Consider the following 19116-nt stretch of genomic DNA (forward strand, 5'->3'; position numbering starts at 1 on the left):
ACCTAATAGACAGCAATTACCTAAGAGATTGGCCAGGGAGTACTTAAATTCTTTAGGTCACCTGACTAGAAAGGTGCCATCATATCAACATTAATTGACATAGTTGCAGAAATGGCCAATCATCTCCTTTTGCCAGTGTGAATCAATCAGGTCACAAATCAAGCTGATGTCTTCCTTGGCCAGCTTGGCCATTTTATGAGTAGAATTTTACTCATCACCATCTTTAACCATTTTATACCATATTTCATAGAAATACAGAATTCCAAAATGGGAAAAGAGTTTAGCTCTGTAGTCCAACTGCAACATTGTACGGAAAAATTAAGGACAGTTTGCTGAAACAAATAAATAAAATTCATCATTTTGAATCACATCTCTTCAGAATATGGTCAAATTTCTCACTGTATGTCTTCCACTGAGTGTTGTGTATGCTTTGCAAGGTCCTAGTGAAATTATAAGCAATTTTATAATATTTAAATATCTTTTCAATATCTTTATATTACACAAATAAAGAATTGTTTTGGAACTATGTAACATTTGCTCTGATTGTTTTCTCTAGGACAGAAAAAAAATCAAGCCCTGATTGACACTTGAGGAGTAGTCATTGGTGTGAGATTGGCTTCTAATAGTGGTTGTTTTCCATGGGGAAGACTGTTTTACCCTTTGCTAAATGGTTTATGAGGGGTGAGCTGGAAGCAAGACCAGTGGTCTGGAGGTGCTGCCGCTCCCGCTCCCAAGGCCCTTAGGCTTATCTGTCCTTTGGTGACCCTTGGTCAGCAGTTGGTGGTGGTGATTGGTGAGAAAGTGGGCTCCTCCACAGCGATTGCTCCCTTCACTAATAGCTGTGGGACCCAAGTTGAAATGAGGGCTGGTGGTTCAGTGGGCATTGCTATTCCCAAGACTCTTAGGTCCAGATTCCTGGGTTATCTCCACAAGCATATGAGGGGATGTGGTTGTTGAGGTGTCAAAGGTGGTTTGACTGGTCTGGAGCATGCTAAAAAAAAAAGGAAGCATCCTTTCTCTCCCTTAGGGTGCCTTTACTGCTTTGGCTAGGTTGCCTTGTCTATGTGGCAGTTGAGCATTAGTTGATAGGGATGACTGGCCCCTTTTCCACAGGAATTGCTTCCCTGAAGAAGGTTTGTTCAAAGGATGCATCAGCTAAAAATGCCACTCCACTCCTCCTCAGTGGGTCTTTAATAATTTCTAAGCTTACCTTCTCATTTGTTATACAGTGAATGTGGGGTTTAATATGTCTAATTTCTAAGCTTACTTTCTCATTTGTTATACAGTGAATGTGGGGTTTAATATGTCTGAGAAAACACAGGCAAGTTTCTTGTCACTGTCTTCATCAACATCGTCATTATCAACATTTTAAGGTTTGTAAAGCAATTTGCAAATATCTCATTTTATCCTTACAACAACCCTGGGTTGTAGATGCAATTGTTATCGTTTTACAGATGAGGAAACTGATGTAGACAAAGGTTAAGTGACTTGTCCAGGGTCACATAGCTAGTAAGTATCTGAGCACTCTTACCACTTGACATCTAGATGCCATTGATGAACTTGTCAGATCCAGAGGACGGTGGAAATGGGGTTCAATTTTGACCTCAGACTGACATGGGGATTGCTTTAAGGCTGTGCTGATTGGATTGTCCACCTTATCAGCAATGCAGCATGGACTATATCTAAATAGCCTTATCACAGATTCACTTGTATCAGAAAGCCAAGCCTCCCTACTTTGAAGAGGGGGCAGAGTACAACACATGACATGTGGAGGAATGGAAAACACTGATCACACAGTGTTCCTGCCCTGTACCCTCCAACAGGGAAGGCCACAGGAAGGAGAGAGGGCAGCATACCCGTGTAAGGGAAACTCCAAGGATTATACATAGAAACATCCATCCTGAGCTGGAAGGGACCTTAGAGTTTATTCTGTTTGACTCTCTCATGTTACAATTGAATTAACTGAAATCCAAGCAGATTTAAGTGACTTCCCCAAAGTCACATAGGTGGTAAGTGTCAATAAAAGTGATGTGAACCCAGATCTTTTGACTTTAGGGAAAATACTTTCCTTCCTGCCCCCTACCAAAATATATCCCTGCCTTGAACATCCCCATGTTTATTAGATCTGCTCTGGGCTCCGATCTACAAGTAACAAAATCTGCCGCAAGGCACGAAGAGTGTGTCTAGCCTCACAATCTACCCAATTTTGGGGTTTTCAAGAATCATCAGACTTTTCTGGGCATTGTAATGAATAACAAACACTTCCTGAATACAAAAATGCTTTCCCCTTGTGAATTAGACAGTAACTGTCTGTCATATGTTATATGTTCATAGGCTGTGTTATTTACCACAATGGGTGTAATTTCTTTGTGTAAAGGGGAGGGAAGAGAGAGCCTATGGACGTGCAGAACTCATCCAGGTCATATTCTTTAGCTCATGTGAGCTGGTTGTTCTAGTGAGGAAGAACCTAACATCCATTGACTGGTGGTTGAATTGAGAGGACATACCCAGAGAGCAGGCATGGAATAGGCCAATTGGAACCATCCATGGAGTGTACTGAGTTGCTCTGGCCACGTCCAACTAAATGTGCTCATCTGTGAAGGATTTCAGAGGCATGATGCAGCAATCACGTTTGGAAGGTTTCTTTGATCTTCTTAACAGTTGAGAATAAGTGTAACACCCAAGTGACAGAGAAAGGCACTGTAAAATAAAATATAAAAATATTTTGTTGTTATTTAGTTGTTTCTAGTTGTGTCCAACTCTCTATGACCCCATTTCAGGTTTTCTTGGCAGAGATACTGGAATGGTTTGCCATTTCCTTCTCCAGCTCATTTTACAGATGAGGAAACCGAGGCAGAGTTAAGTGACTTGTCCGGGGTGACACAGTTAGTGTCAGATTTGAACTCAGGAAGATAAATCTTCCTGACTCCCAGCCTGGTGCACTATCTACTGTGCCACCTAGTTGTCCTATCAAAAGTATAACGATTCAGTCTAAAGCATCACTAGAAGAATTTGTAGAACCATGAAGGGTTAGCAGCTCATAGGAAACTCTTTACAAAATTTGAATTTACAGTAATAGTAAGAGCTAGCATTTATATAACACCAACCCATGACACAGATATTACCTCATGTCTTCACAAATATTATCTCATATCTTCACAAATATTATCTCATTTGATTTTCACAACAAACTGTGAAGTGCTATTATGATCCCCATTTTACAGTTGAGGAAACTGAGTCAGCGATTAAGTGACTTAACTTGGGTAATACAGCTAATAAGTGTGTGAGGCCAGATTTGAATTCATGTCTTCCTGACTCCAGGGCCAGCACTCTAGCCACTGAGCCACTTAGCTGCCTCTAAATCAGGGGCACCTAGGTGGCACAGTAGATAGAGCACTAGCCCTGGAGTCAGGAGGACCTGAGTTCGAATATGGCCTTAGATACTTAGATACTAAGACAAATACTAGCTGTGTGACCCTGGGCAAGTCACTTAACCCCGATTGCCTATATGAAATAAAAAAAAATAAATAAATTGCAGTATTTTCTTTAGAGATGTAATATCTGTTGTGTCATCTAGAAGAGCTCCAATGATCCTGGGTAAGTCAGTTGACTTGAGTCCCTCAGGAATTCTTTAAGATTCTAAGTTAGGAATAAGTTGCTGATTAGCGGAAGGAGTTTCCAGATCAGCAGTTCGCTACACCAATGAAATCATAGGTCTGGACCGAACGTTTTTCCTTTAGCAAGAATTAAAATATTAAAACATAGCCAAATATAGAACTGTGAAATAAAATTTGCTTGCATAAAGGGCTTCTCATATTGACTTCCCTGGTTCCTAACTATTTTTAACCCCATATTTATTATGTTAAATTAATTGTCACTTCCTTATCTAACCCAGACTTAATAGGAGTACTCTGGGAATCCTGGAACAGGTGTAAGCCTCAATGTTAATATCCAAGCCATTGGAGTTTAAATGTCAGTTATCAGAAGCAAACCACAAGTGAGAAGCAATAAATCTGTGAAGCACCCTTATTTAAATGACATTTAACTTAATTGAGAAACGAGAACCAGTTGTTTGGGATGCCATGTGAAGTTTGCTTTAGTATATTGTGGAGGAATTACTTCAGAAGAGGAAGGTCTTTTTTTTTTTCCTGTGGCACACTCAGTTGTCAGATACTCCACAAATATGGAGAGCCCTTGGGCATGTAGAACCCATCCTAGTGATATTGTCAAGCTTGTATGAGAAGAACATAACATACATTGACTGGGGAATGGAAGATTGTAACATTCAATCTGTGGTTTTTTTTTTTTAAGGCCGTTGGGGCATAGCTGGGAAATGTTTGAGCCCAGATTTGAGTTCAGGTCCACCTGACTCCAGGGCCAGTGCTCTATCCATTGCTTCACGTAGCTGCCCCTATAACATTAAATCTTAACCTGGCTCTTATGAAGGGCAAACCTGGAAACTGGAAGAGGCTTACACATACCTTTAGATTTTGAAAGACTACTGTAAACTGCTTGACTTGAAAAAGCACAAGGAGAAACCTTTGCAGCCTCAAATTCTGTTTTTGAAGCAGTGTTTTCTAGCAGAGCACAAATAGTCCTTTGTGATATCTCTAATTTCATGAGGGATAAAAGTCCTCTCATGAGCCTAAAGTCCTCTAATTTTCCTTAATAGTCTATTATAGGACTGTTAACATTGAAAAAATGCATCCAAAAAACCTAACAGTTTTAAGTTAAATGCTTTATTTAACAAATGCATTAATAAAAGAATAGTATTCAAAATAATAGATATGATAGTGGAGACTTACCAGAATAGTTAGATGATGGAAACCTGATGATGGGAAGAAGTTGAAGAAAATAGGGTATTTAGCATGAAGATTTTGTGTGTATACTTATATGATAAATTTGTTTAAATATTTGAAGGGCAACTGCATGGAAGAGGGATGAAAATTATTTTGTCTTGCCCCAGAGGGAAGAATTAGAAGTAAAATGTGAGACAATAATTTTGATGCCCCTAACCATTTTAATCAGCATTTATTCAGTTCTTTGTGATTTGATGGGTATCAGTGATTGTATTAGTGAATTAAGCAAAATAGAATTAAGCAAAATAGAATTAAGAGTTAAGATAATTATATTTGTTAATATGGCTAGGATAAGAGTTATGATTGATTAATTAATCATGTATTGATGATTACATTAATTGTATTTGATTTATCAGATGGATTTATACTGACAGCTAAGAATCTAATAAGAATGAAATTGCTGAACTAACACTGTCCCCCCTCCCCCAACCACTTGGCTTATAAATAAGGATCATTTGCGTCTCCACCCTTAAGAATCATTTCCATCCATTTTCTAGTAACCTTTGCTTCAAAATCACAATTTTCTTGGATCCTAGGATACTGTTGGTCGAGTGCTAGTGTTTGATGGCCTTTGGAAGGCCCAAGACTTTGATGACAGGGTCTTATGACCTATGTAAGGCCTTGAGATGTTGACAGGATCTTATAATCTTTGGAAAGCCTCTGCTGAGATGGCTTACAATTGACAGCCTTTGGTTGATGACCTATAGTTAATGACCTGTGAAAGACCTCTTGATAAAGTGATTAGGATTGATGGACATTGCCCTTAGCCAACCATAAGAATTCCCCACTTCTGGAGTTGTACCACCTCATTCTATTTTTGTTACTCCCTCAATGGTTATAAAAGCAATTTTTCCTCAAGCAGAGGGGTCCCTGACCATGAGAAAGGTCTTAGACCCAATTATTTAGGGACCATTGGTATACCTAATAAATTAAATATGCTCCGAGCTCTGTCTCAGTGACATTTGTTATAGGTTTGAATTTTATGGCCCACAGATGATTGGAAGTTTCAGGGAGGCAGACTGTGGTTCAATGTAAGGAAAGATTTCTTAACAATTAGAGCAGTCAAAATGAGTGATAGGTAATGGGTGGCTTTGGGAGGTAATGGGCTTTCCATTATTACTGGTCTTCCAGTGGAAGCTAAATAACCACCTGATTGGAATATGGAAGAGGGGATTCATGTTAAAGGTGGCCTAGATGATTTCTGATTTATCTTCAAACTTTGAGCTTCCTTGCTTCTATCATCTATGAATTAACTCAAACCATTCTTAGGCTGGGTTTTCCACAAACTTATCTATACTTTTAGGCTTAGTAGGCATTTAATAAATGCTTGTTGATTTGATGACAGTATTTTTTTTCAGTTGTGAGTTCATTGCTTTGTCCAGAAGTTCTTGTATATAGCACTGTATTCCAGGTGTAACCATGCCATAGTTTTAGTTCAGCATAGGATGATTTCTCATTTATTTACAATACTCTTCCTAAAGAGGCCTTTTGGTTGGCTTTTTAGGAGTCATTCTTTTTAGCTTAAAAGTCTAAAGTCTCCACCTATGGATCAGTCATGGCTGGAGTTGACATTCTTGCCTCCTAAGCCTCGAACTATTAGTTTGGCTTGCTGAAGAAATAGCCCTGGTTGGGACGGCTAGATGGCACAGTGGATAGAGCACTGGCCCTGGAGTCAGGAGAACCTGAATTCAAATGTGACCTCAGACACATAATACTTACTAGCTGTGTGATTCAGGGCAAGTCACTTAACCCCAATGCCTCACCAAAAAAAAAAAAAAGAAAAAGAAAGAAAGAAAGAAATAGATAAATCAGAAATGCAGAGATGATATGAATTAGAAAAAAAAACTAGTGAGTTGCTTAAAAGGTGTGTACAGGTTATCTCAGGCATATGTGTCACATGAATCTCAAGTCAGGTCAAAATTCAAGTTCTGTTTTTGTCCTTTTCTGTCTTTTCCCATCTCCTACTGCATTTCCATTCTTGACGACTAGAAGCATGAGTCATCAGGGAGAATTGCATTTTAGACACAAAAAATGCTATATAGAATTTGATTCCAACAAATCAGATTATGTTGGAATATCTTTTTAGCCATTCTAAAGCTGTAAGAAAATGCAATATCTTTTCCTACCATTTCTTAAGAAAAGGCTTGAAAATATTTAAAATGCTAACAGTAGTAAAATGGAATTCTGCATAATCATGATATATCTAGCAGTGGTATTTTGTGCTGCTATACTGTGTAGGTGGGCAGGGTTATTTGGTCATTCTTAACCTTACATTTATGTGGCCCAGGCTCCTCCTTGGCTCTTCACCTCCAGAAAGGGTTTTCCTCTTGAATTAAGCTGGGGAAAAAAGGGAAGAAAAATGGCAGAGGCCCAACTCCAATAATGGCTTAGCTAGTTGCAGCCCCTTCCCCCTTCCCCTCCACCTTAACATAGATTGCTGATGTATTGCCCTAGAGAGTATTCTTGGTAAAAGTCTTACCTCTGAGAAATTTCCTTCTCTCCATCTCTCTCTCTCTCTCTCTCTCTCTCTCTCTCTCTCTCTGTATGTGTATGTATATGTAGAGAGAGTTATATGTGTATATCTGTCTGTTTGTCTATGTATCTATCTGTCTATCTAATCTTTTAAGCTCTGAGGCCCTAGCCAGGGAACCATTCTGGCAAAGCAGCTTGTACATCTATCTCTCCCTCCAAGTTGCTCTCTTATTATCTTTCCACTTTATTTTAGCAATAAATTAGTTCCTTCTATCTAGAACATTCTATGACTCTATGAAGTTGAAGTTAAAGAAGAAATAAAGCACATCCATCAGATTGGAAAAGTTGGACCCCCCAAAGAGGAAAATGTCAAATGTTGGAGAAGTTGTGGGAAAACAGCCACTTTGATGCATGGATGGTGGAGTTATGAATTGGTCCAGATATTTTGGAAAACAATTTGAAACTATGTCCAAAAAGTTAGTAAGTCAGTATGCATTTATTAAGTTCCTACTGTGTATAGGCACTGTGTTAAGCTCTGGGTATACAAAAAGAGGCAAAAAATAGTCATTGCCCTTAAGGAGCTCATGAATCATAAAGGGGAGGCAATAAGCAAACAAATATGTACAACAAGAGGAAAACCAGGAAATAATTAACAGGGAGAAGGCACTAAAATTAAGAGAGTTTAAGAAAGCTTCCTGTACATACTCTTTGACACTGTAATACTTCTTCTAGGACTATACCCCAAAGAAAATAAAAGAAGAGGAAAAAGTTTTATATGTACAAAAATATTTGTAAGTAGCTCTTTTTTTTTTTTGTAGTGGAAAGGACTTTAAGAGTAGTACCCAACAATTGGGAAATGGCTGAACAAATTATAATATATGAATGTAATGGAATACTACTGTGTTATAAGAAATGAAGAAAGAGACAGTTTCAGAGAAACCTGGACCTTGAATGGATGCAGAGTGAAGTATAAAGAATCAGGACAACAATTTATGTTGTTGTTCAGTTGTATCCAACTCGTCATGGAGTTTTCATTTGGGTTTTTTTTTTTTGGCAGAGGTAGTAAAGTGGTTTTCTATTTCCTTCTCCAGCTCTTTTTACAGATGAAGACACTGAGGCACAGAAGGTTAAGTGACTTGCCCAGGGTTTCACAGCTAGTAAATGTCTGAGACCAGATTTGAACTCAGGAAAAGGAGTCTTCCTGACTACAGGCCAAGCACTCTGTCCGCAATGCCACCTAGCTGCCCATCAATATTATGAAAACAAACAGCATTGAAAGACTTAATAGCTCTGATCAAAGCAATGATCCACCATGTTTCCAGAGATCAGTGATGAAGCATGCTACCCACCTTTGACAGGTGATGGACTGATATTCAGAATGAGATGTATTTTTTGGTGGTCAATGTGGGAATTAGTTTTGTTTCACTATGCTTCTTTGTTATAAGAATTTTTTTTAAATTTCTTATTTCTCTCACCCCTCATGGGGAGGGGAAGAAGATGAAAGAGAAAAAAAATTGTTTGATAATTAAAAAAAAAGAAAAAAGAAAGTACCTTTTCCACAGAGATTTTCGGTGTATTGGTTAGCCACATTTATCATAATAACTGGCTTAAAAGACAAAGCAAATAGAAAGAAAAACATTTTTATGAAATAGATAAAATTTAAGAATCGAGTATATGTTCTTCCAGGAGGTGTGAGGAAGATGAGGAAAGGAGTGAAGGGGAAAAATGGAGAAACCACTGCTTTGGGTCTCTAGCCTCCAGTTCCATTGATACTGGAGTTGGCTGCTGCCCGTCTCTGGCTTCAACATGCTGTTCTGGTGCTAAAATCCGTTGTCCTGCTGCCCATAATCGTTCAGATTAGGAGGGGCTAGCTTGTCAGTTAAAGCCTTGATTTGTCAGTCACACAGTTGAGGCAATTCCCTGGGGATTAAAAAGGGAAACAAGGGTGTGCTGGAGCCAGCTTAACCAGGCTTAGGAGAACCTGTGCTTAAATGTTCAGTGTGAGCATTTACATCTCAGAAATAGGCAAAGCTACAAGTCAGGGCTTTATTTATTGTTTTATTTATTGTCTAGACTTGAGAAACTGATGGGGAAAATGTTACTAATGTAGATTAAACTTTATTTTAGGTTAAATTTAAAAGTGTATTTTGTATGCATTTTTTTTCTCAAAGAGCTGGTTGTTAAACATTTACCACCATACTCTTGCCTGTGTGATTTCTAATCAACACAGCAGGCATCTGTCTTTACTATTGTAATTTCTTTGGCAAATCCATAACAATGCTACATAAATAAACCTGCCTTAAAATTTTTTTTTTAAAAGAACACACCTAGAAGTGCCATGGGCTAGGAGAATCTGGATGTTAGATCTTTCAAAATTCTTTTGCAATGGGAGATACTTTATTGTTTCTTTAACCTAAATCTCATAGTTATAGAATGTTCTACCTAGAAGGAGCTTTAGAGACCCCAGAGTCCAACCCCCTCCTTGTACACATTAGGAAACTGAGGCCCAGAGAGGGGAAGTGATTTGTCTGATGGTGCTTGTATAACATCTATAGAAAGAACAAGCAGGTTCTGTTTGTGGGGGTTTTGACTTTCAGTCAGGCTAATATTCTTATTGAGCCCTTGTATATCATGTTTATTTCTACTTTGTGCCTTTGATTGTGATTTTTTTTATTCTTCCTACCTCTTCACCAAAGCTTTAATGTCCACTGTATCTTGTACACAAATGACTTCACTCCACCCTTATCTTTCTTTTCTCTGAATTCCTGGATCATGTATCATTATCTGTAGTGAGATCATAAACTTGATTATAGGTTATATGATGACTTTTTTATCTTTCCTTCCAATCTTTCCTCTCTTCCAAGTGTCTCTGTTACTGTTGAGGGCACCATGATCCTTCCTGTTACCCAGGTTTGCAGTGTTAGGAATCATCTGTGATTCATCATTATCACCAATCAATTGCCAATTCTTATTGTGTCTACATTTACAACATCTCTCCTATATGTCCTCTTCTCTCCACTCACATAGCTACTATCCTATTTCAGGCCCTCATTACCTCTTGTCTGGACAATTGTATTAGTCTTCTAATCATCTCTCTGCTTCAAGTCTTTGTCCTCTACTTGGTTGCCAAAGAGATTTTCCTAATGCGTAGATCATCCCGTGTCACCTCCTACTTAATGAACTCCAGTGGCTCTCTGCTGTCTCCAGGATCAAATAGAAAATCCTTTGTTTGGCATTTAAACCTTTCCATAACCTGAAATCTTCCTATATTCTATCTTCTTACATATTATTTCCCTCTATATACTCTGGTCTACTTGCTTTTCCTCGTATATGACACTCCCATCTTTCATCTCTGTGCATTATGGCTGGTCTCCATACCTGGAAGTCTTTCCTTCCTGACTTCCATCTTTTAGAATTCTGGTTTACTTCAAGAGTCAGCTCAAATGCTACTTTTTGCAGGAGTGTCTATTAGAGATTGGCCTGTTAGTTTCTTCTCTTCTATGGTTGCTTTCCATCTACTCTGAATGTATCTTATATTTATTTACATGTTATCTTGCTTGTTAGAACATAAGGGTCTTGAGGGCAGGGGCTGTTTTTGCCTTTCTTTGTATCCTCTGCACTTAGTACTGTGCCTGACACATAGTAAGCCTTAATAAATACTTGTTGATTAATTGTTCTCAGTAGTAGGTTTCCTTTCCTCAGTTAGAGTGTAAGCCCCATGAAGGCAGGATCAGTTTTATTTTTGACTTAGATCCCTGAACAGTGCCTAGAAGTAGGTGCTTAATAAATAGAGGACAGTGGAGGTGCTATAGGAGAATAAGCACACTAAAGTAGGATTGGTAGAACTGTGAATTGGTCTAGCCATTGTGGAAAGCAATGTGGAACTAGTCTCATTTTTAACTAGTAATGGAAGACTTGACTTCTGTTCTGATATTGGTTGAGTACTATTGGTGCCAAGTCCAATGCAATTATCCCACATTGGGACATTTTCATTAATAACAAACAATCTTTTAATTATATTGATAATTTCTCTTGATATGACATTACCAACAATAGGCTTCAAAATAATGAATCTTTCCTGCAGTCAATTTCAACAACATAGTATACATACGTAATCAAATGAACACCCTTAACTACATTTGCCATTTCATCCAGTTGCAATGCAAAGTAAAGAAGATTTAGTTTCTTAATTAACTGATGACAAAGGTTGTCTTCAAACATATGGGACATTCCCCCTCCAACTGCACACTCTGTACATTTGACTATTCAAAGCTGCCACGTCCAGATGAGAAATATGCGTAATCCTTCCTATTCCAATTGAATAATCCCCAGAAATCTATCATATCAAACTTTTCTCAAATACATTTAGGCCCTTAACTTCTTTCTTGTTTATATTTTATTTAGATTTGTCTAAGACTGAAAAAGGCACACTGAGTTCCCCAATTGTTATAGTTTTGCTGTCTATTTCTTCCTGTAATTATATTAGCTTTTGTTTAAGGAACTTAAATGCTATGTCATTTAGTGCACACATACTAAATATTCATGTTATTTCAGTGTCTATGGTGCCTTTATGTATTATGTATTTTCCCTCTTTATCTTTTAATTATATCTGTTCTTATTGTTGCCTTGCCTGAGATCACATTTGTTACCTTTGCTTTTCTGAGTTTTCCAGAAGCTTAATGAATTCTGTGTCAGCCCCTCAATTTAGCTTTATGTGAGTATATTTGAGTCTTGTTTCTTCAGTGGTGTGCTGGAACTGGCTCCTACTGTCTTTTGAAAGCCAGTAGTCAAATTTTCAGGAAGTTTGTGAGCTGATTGCTAAATACACCCAGTGTGCAGTTCAATCAGCTCATGCATTCATAATGTTATTTATTGTTTTAATAAAAGTGGTGTCAACCACAGCAGAGTGTGGTATTTTCAATATGTTATTGTCTGAATGATAGTGGGTTTAATAATGAATATTTGAAAGCTAATTTAATTATATTTTGCTCTGGTGGTGCTCGTATGTTTCTGGGAAGAAAGTCTAAAGTAGCTATGAAGTTGTTAGAAAATTTTGCTAAAATTGTCAGTTAGCAGTGTTCAAATCATTGATTACAATTACCACTCGTCAAATCAGTGTCTGAAATAAAACATATTAATCATTTAAAATATTTCCAGATAAAATGTATTCTATTTATCACCAATGTAACAAAAATCAAACTGAACAGCTAAAGAACTTGAAATTGAAATTATTAAAATTGGTTGGGTACCAGAACTGAGATGGGCAGCATGTGCTGTATGGCACAAATATCCTGAATTACATATCCATTTTCTCTTTCTCATTCTGGTTGGGCAAAGAGATTAATCAATATTAATTTCTTGCAAGACCTCATTTTAATGATTGACATTCTTGAAGAATTTTCATTACTTTTGACTGCGTTGCAGTCAAGATCAACTAATATCCAGAAAGCACAAAAATTAATCAAATGTACCATGAGAACTTTGGGAAATTCAAAGATTGGAATTTGAAGGTGTGAGTCTCAAGTTGAATATTTGATTGAGCCAGATAAGTTTAAAGACATTCCACTTAATAAAAATAATAAATTTAATGCTCTTCCTAGGAATATCTTCCTAGAAAATAGAGTTCAGTACATAAACTTATGTCTTTTATTGGACAGAAATAACAACAAAAACATTTTAAATTATTTTGATTTATCAGAATCATTTACTTTGCCTTATAAAGAACTAACTTCACCATGGAGAGCTGGTGAAAAAGTTGTTTCATTTAAGTGACATTTTAAAACATGAGATTGATTTTTAGACAGTTTTCAGGATTTTGTATGTAACAATGTAGACTCAGACAATGTCCTGCAACTATACAAAAAGCACAAAGGATAGTTGTCACTGTCACAATCAATAGTGTTAAATTTGAAAGAGGTTTTGATTTAATGATTATAATTTATATGAGGATGAAACATAGTTTAACTGGCACATCAGATTTAACAACAATAAATTTATTGAGAAAAGAATGAGCAGATTGGGATGCAGCTCTGTTATTAGTCAAATCATGGTGGAATTGCAACTATGGATTGGCTACTGATAGTTTGCCATAACCAACAGAAGCAATTGGCTATGTGAAATTCACAATAAAGGGTATTGTGTATTTTATCATTATTTGTAAGTTTTGTTCTATGTATCCTTTATGTCAATAATATTTATAATAAACTTGTGTACATATGTGTATATAAGTATGATCACACATACTTCTCCCCCTGGAGAAGTTTCTCTTGACTTTATTGTTTGCATTTTGAAGTTTCTGCTATTCTCTGCTTCTCGTCAGGGATTTTTGGAAATGTTCTATTCCACTAAAGGACCATATTTCTCCTATAGACTTATAGTCAGTTTTGTAGGGCAAATTATTTTTGTTTGTAAGCCTTCATCTTTTGCCTTTTGGAAGTCATAACCCAAGATTTTCTCTCTTTTCTAGTAGCTTCCTCATAGTCTGGTATAGAGGCAGCGAGTGGCACAGTGGATAGAGCCTGGGCCTAGACTTCAAATTTACCTCAGATATTTACTAACTCTGTGACCCTTCATCTTTGTTTGCCTCAGTTTCCTCAACTGTGAAATGGGAATGAGAAAAGAGTGTCTACCTTGCAGAGTTGTGAGAATTGAATGAGAAAATATGTATGAAAAACCTCCTAGCACTCCACCTGACACATACTGCATGTCATGTAAATGCCCACTTCCCTCTTCCCTAGTCTGCTGTGATAGTAATTGTGCTTAGTACTTGAACTCTTTCTTTTTGATTATTTGCAGTGTTTTTTCTTCGACTTAGAAGTTCTAGAATTTAATTATACTGTTACAGGATGTTTTCAGTTTGGGGTTTCTTACAGGAAATGATTGGTAGATTGTTTCTATTTTAATTTTGTCCTCTGGTTGTGATATATAAAGTCAGCTTTCTTTTATGATTTCTTGAAATACAATATCCAAGATTTTCATTTGTTCATGGTTTTCAGGGAATCTGATTTTACAAATTATTTCTCCTTACCTGTTTTCCAGGGCAGTGTGTTTGATAGAAGATACCTTACATTTTCTTCTTTTTTTTAAACATTTGATTTTCTTCTAATATTTCTTGTTGTTTCTTGGGTCTTTGAATTCTATTTGCTCCATTCTTTTTTCAGAAAGTATGCTGTTTGGGTAAGCTTTTCTACATTATGTTTAAACTTTTTATCATTCTTTCTGTTCTTTCCTTCTGAACTCTCATTTAATTTTTAATTTAATTTTTTGTTGCTTACTTCAGTCACTCTTGGAGACCTTGTGGCCAACCGATGTTGGTTTGTGTTTAATTTTTTCCCTGAGTACTGTGGGATTCTCATCATCTGTGGAGCATCCCTTGTCTTAGTGCTGGCAGGTTTAGAACTATTTATTGAGTTCACACTGGCTTCCCTGGAGGGATCCCTGGAGGGGATCCCTCTGCCAGTGCCTGAAGACATCTAGTTTTCTTTCTGTGAAGTCCAGGGCTGAATGCAGGAGCTTATTGTTTTCTTTCTTGGTATTTCTTGATCATTATTATTCCATCTGGAATTCTTTTTGGATCTTTGCTGGAATATATATGAGAGAGCTGGGCTCCTCTATGGACTTCCATGTTGCCATCTCAATCAGAAGACCTATGATAGTTATTTGTGCTCATATTTTCCTTCTTCTCCCATTTGATTAAAAGTTTCTTGAGATCAGGTCTATGAGATATCTTTCTTTATACCTGCAGAGCCTACAGAGTACCTCTTGTATAGAGTATTTAGTAATGTTTGTTAGTGTAGTTAATGAAAAATTGACTGCAATTACCTAAATTTTAGGGTTTTAAGGTTACTGTTGGAATGTCTGACATAGGCTTGTTTTAATACTTAATAATTTAGAAAATAGGGTAATTATCCAATTAAATCACTTAATAAGCTAAACATTCTAAACTGTATGCTTTTGAATAGGAAAACTCTTCCTGCTGCGGGAAATACTGAAAATATTAGATTTATGATTAGATTGGAGAAAAGAAAAAAATAAATTTAGTCAATTTTAGAAGTGTAATTCAAACACTAGGGTTTTGGGTTATTTTTACTCCTTAGGTTAAAAATATAATTTTCCCTTTTTTAAAAGTTCACTTCCAGTCTTATGGGTTTACAGCTTTATCATATTCCTGGTATAGATGCTGCCATGGAAGTGCAGGGAGAAGGTCTGGAAAAGGACACACACGGTGTTATTGATGCACTCAAACACACACTCTAGCTCAATCATTCACCAACCTCTGGGTAGTCTTGTGCCTCCCATCCCAACCCCAGACGTTCTGTTTTCCTATACGAAGACTACTGGAGGCTCAGAAATAATCCAGTCGCATTTCAACATCTGCCAAAGTTTTGTAGTCGCCGTTCCCCAAATGCTGATATTGCTTCATGAGCACTTGCATTAAGATCTAGTCTTGTGGGTTGGACTCATATTGGGGTTGCTTGCCTCTGGACAAGTATTACTTCTCTGTCACACCCATACTTCGCTGGATCACAGACTGAGAGCTAGAAGGGACCTTAAAGGCCGTGTCCCACACTTGGGAAGAAGAAACCGAAAATTTGCTCAAGGGGTGGAGCACAATCCCTTGTGATCCCAACCCACTGGGCATGTTCCAATTACCTGAATTCTGTACCTGCAGCAAAACCCCGCATAAACTTCCACTCCATTAACAATACACTGCTTTGCAGTCCTTGTATTTACACAAGCAACTTGAGTTAACTAATCACTTTCCCTACTTCTAGATACACTTTGTCCTTTCCACATTCAAATTCACAATTCATTCCATCCCAAACAAACAAAATTCTAACCGTGTCTACTCCAGTGATTACCAGTGTCAAGATACTGATGGTGTCTGATCATCTTGATATTTCCCTATTGGCTTATTTTAATTTTATTTTTTGCTTAATTTAAAACTATGCTAAATTGGTTAAATTGCTAGACCTTTGTATTGTTTGTTCTGAGCAAAATTTTAAAATAAGTAATCTCTTTGGCAGCCTCTAATTTTCTAGGGCTTTCTCTATACTGTAAAGAAATCATCTTTCTCTCCATTTTATGGTACCACCCCTACATCAGCTGTCTACCATATAAGCCCCCATTTCCCTGAAACTTCCCCTTCCCCTTATCTCTTGGAAACAATCATCATGAAACTCACTCTTAGGGAAAGAATCATTCAAACTTCCAAGGTCATTGTCATATAATATTAAAGCTGGAATGTACTTTAGAGTTCATTCATTCCAACTAGAGATCTAACATCTGGACATGAGAAGTGATTTGTCCTAGATCATATGGATGAGAAGGCTACAGTGGAGAGGTTATGGTTTATATCCGTGGAAGGAGTTTATACATTGATGGAATCACATATCCATCAGAGTAAGATGTTGGGGATCTGTAAGGATGTAGAGGGCCACAGGCTGTTCATGAGGTCTCACTGATGGGCGGAGGCCCCTCTCGGGTGCTGATCTATGGGCAAAGGTCGCCTGGCTCGGTGCCTCCATTCTATGGATCTTTAACAATCTTTAAACCCCCTAGTTATGTATGGTCATAAGCCAGTTTATCTGGATTGGAGTCAGATAAGTGCACAGGATGCATGCACTGTCCTTAGCACAGCATGAGCTCTACATCATCAGAAATTCCTGTTACTTTATTACTTAAGTGAATGCTTTGTTAAAATTAAACGGAGTTGCTTCCATATTGTCTCCTGCCTCATCAATGTGCATTTGAGATAGAAGGTTAAGCTGGTCTTATCCCTTCAAGGTTAGTATAGGATCCTTGCTCTTGTGGTGAGCTGAGCTAGTCGCGTGACAAATTGGCGCCCAACGTGGGGCCCCCTTTTGTAGTCTGAAGACTGAAGGTCAGGCAGTTGAGGAAGCTGAGAAGACAACCCACGATCCACAACATGGGACCCCCTTTAGCCTGAAAAGTGAAGGCCGGGTGAGAAATCACCCCATGGTCAGGACACGCCAAGGTCTTTGGGAAGCCAGCAGCCTCCTTGTGAGAGGTCTCCGAATGTATCCCTGGCAGAAAACTATGGCAGAAAACTACGGAGAGGTAAGATAAAGTCTTATCGCGAGGCAAAATCTAGGTAAACTCTCAGGTAAGGAACAGAATGTTAGAGTAATATATAAAGTGATTAAGGAACAGGGGTGCTCGTAACTCCTAAGAAAATAAGAGAGTTTCTAGATATTATTGATATAAAATCTCCATGGCCCCAGAGAAGGGAATTTAGATTTAGAACAATGGAAAATAGTGGGAGAACAATTGACAGAATTTTATAACACCAAAGGCCCAAATCAGTCCTCTGGGTACTTTTACTATCTAATCTTATAAAAATGGGCTTGCAACTGAAATACAGGGTGAGAAAAGAAATTCCCTGCCTGTACTCAAACAACTTCCTCGTTGTGCTCCTAACAATAGTAGAGCCAGATCTCCTGAGAGAGAGAACAGACCCAAGATTTATAGGTTATATCCTGATTTAGCTGAATTAAGAACAGAGCAGACAGAGGAATGGCCAGAACCCCCCCCCATGGGAGGATATTAGCTGCACAAAGAATGAGGAAGTTTTAGGAGCTGTGAGAACAAAGGAACCCCCATGCCATGAGGAATTTCAAAAATCCCGCCATGAGGAATTTCAAAAATCCCCAAGGGGAAGTAGAAAAGAAACGTGTAGTCACAGCACCATATTGTGGACATTGTGGAGCATTACAAAGTGAAAAAGTTTCCTTTTATAAAAACCAAAACCTTAAGAAAGATTTTGCCTGGTTTTAGAATACCATGAAAAGAAAAAATAAAATAAAAATAGTATTATTTCATTTGTGTAGGGAATTTCTGACAAGTTTCCCTTTTGGATTTTCCTTGTCATTTTGTTCTGTGTTTGTCTGTGTCTGTGTGAATGATGGTCTGTGATTAATGTCTGTAATTTGTTTTGATCTTTTACTGCCAGGCAGCAAGGCTGCAACTGGATTCTGAAATGCTGTTAGTGACTTTCTCCCCTTCCCCCTCCCTAATACCAGCCGCATTCCCGGGAGAGGGTGGATGGGGGAGAGGATGGGAGAAAAAGTACTTCATTATTTAGGTTATATAATTTGACAAAAGGCAAGAAAGTTTAAACATACAGGTATAAGAAAAGTATGGATAGAAAGAATAGTATAATCTGTTTGCATGAATAGCAGAAATAGATGATTTGAGAGTAAAAGATTTGGAAACTTTTGGAGAAAAAATTATCTTTCTTTTTTGCATTCTAAAGCTCTGGCCAAAGCTTTGGGTGTAAGATGGAAAGATTATGTTGAAAAATATTCTCTTCCTTTCTCTCGAATTCCAACCCTGGCCAGGTTGGGGTGGGGGAGAAAGAAGGAGAAGATAAGGAGGAGTTTTCCTCTTCAAATCAAAAAGAAAAGTTTTTAAGTATTGGAATACAGTCTAAAGATAATTTAGCTCATTCACATTAGTAATATGCATGTTTCAAGTTTTAAAAATCTAGTCTCATTACAAATTGGTACAGAACACAGCAGCAGCAGAGACAGGAAATACAACAAGATAGACTTTTGTGACAAAACCGCCATGGCCAAGACTGGCTACATGGGGAGAGACAATACCTGATGTTATTTTACAAGGGAATGCATCTGCAGGATTGGGGAAGGAATTTCAGTTTACACCTCGAAAGAATGATGAATTCGGGGGAATATAATGTTACTTGTGTTAATTGCAGTGTATCCGAATGTATAGGAACTAAGATTAGAGACCAAACTATTTTCAT

General features: G+C 37.6%; 1 pseudogene; it reads left to right on the forward strand.

Moving 5' to 3' along the window:
- The first annotated feature begins 1091 nt into the window (after positions 1 to 1091).
- LOC144454306 (E3 SUMO-protein ligase KIAA1586 pseudogene) lies at positions 1092 to 13423 on the forward strand (annotated as a pseudogene).
- The last annotated feature ends 5693 nt before the right edge of the window (positions 13424 to 19116 follow it).

This window comes from Phascolarctos cinereus, unplaced genomic scaffold (assembly GCF_003287225.1).
Source record: "Phascolarctos cinereus isolate Bilbo 61053 unplaced genomic scaffold, phaCin_HiC Scaffold_726;HRSCAF=1367, whole genome shotgun sequence".
Lineage (NCBI taxonomy): Eukaryota > Metazoa > Chordata > Mammalia > Diprotodontia > Phascolarctidae > Phascolarctos > Phascolarctos cinereus.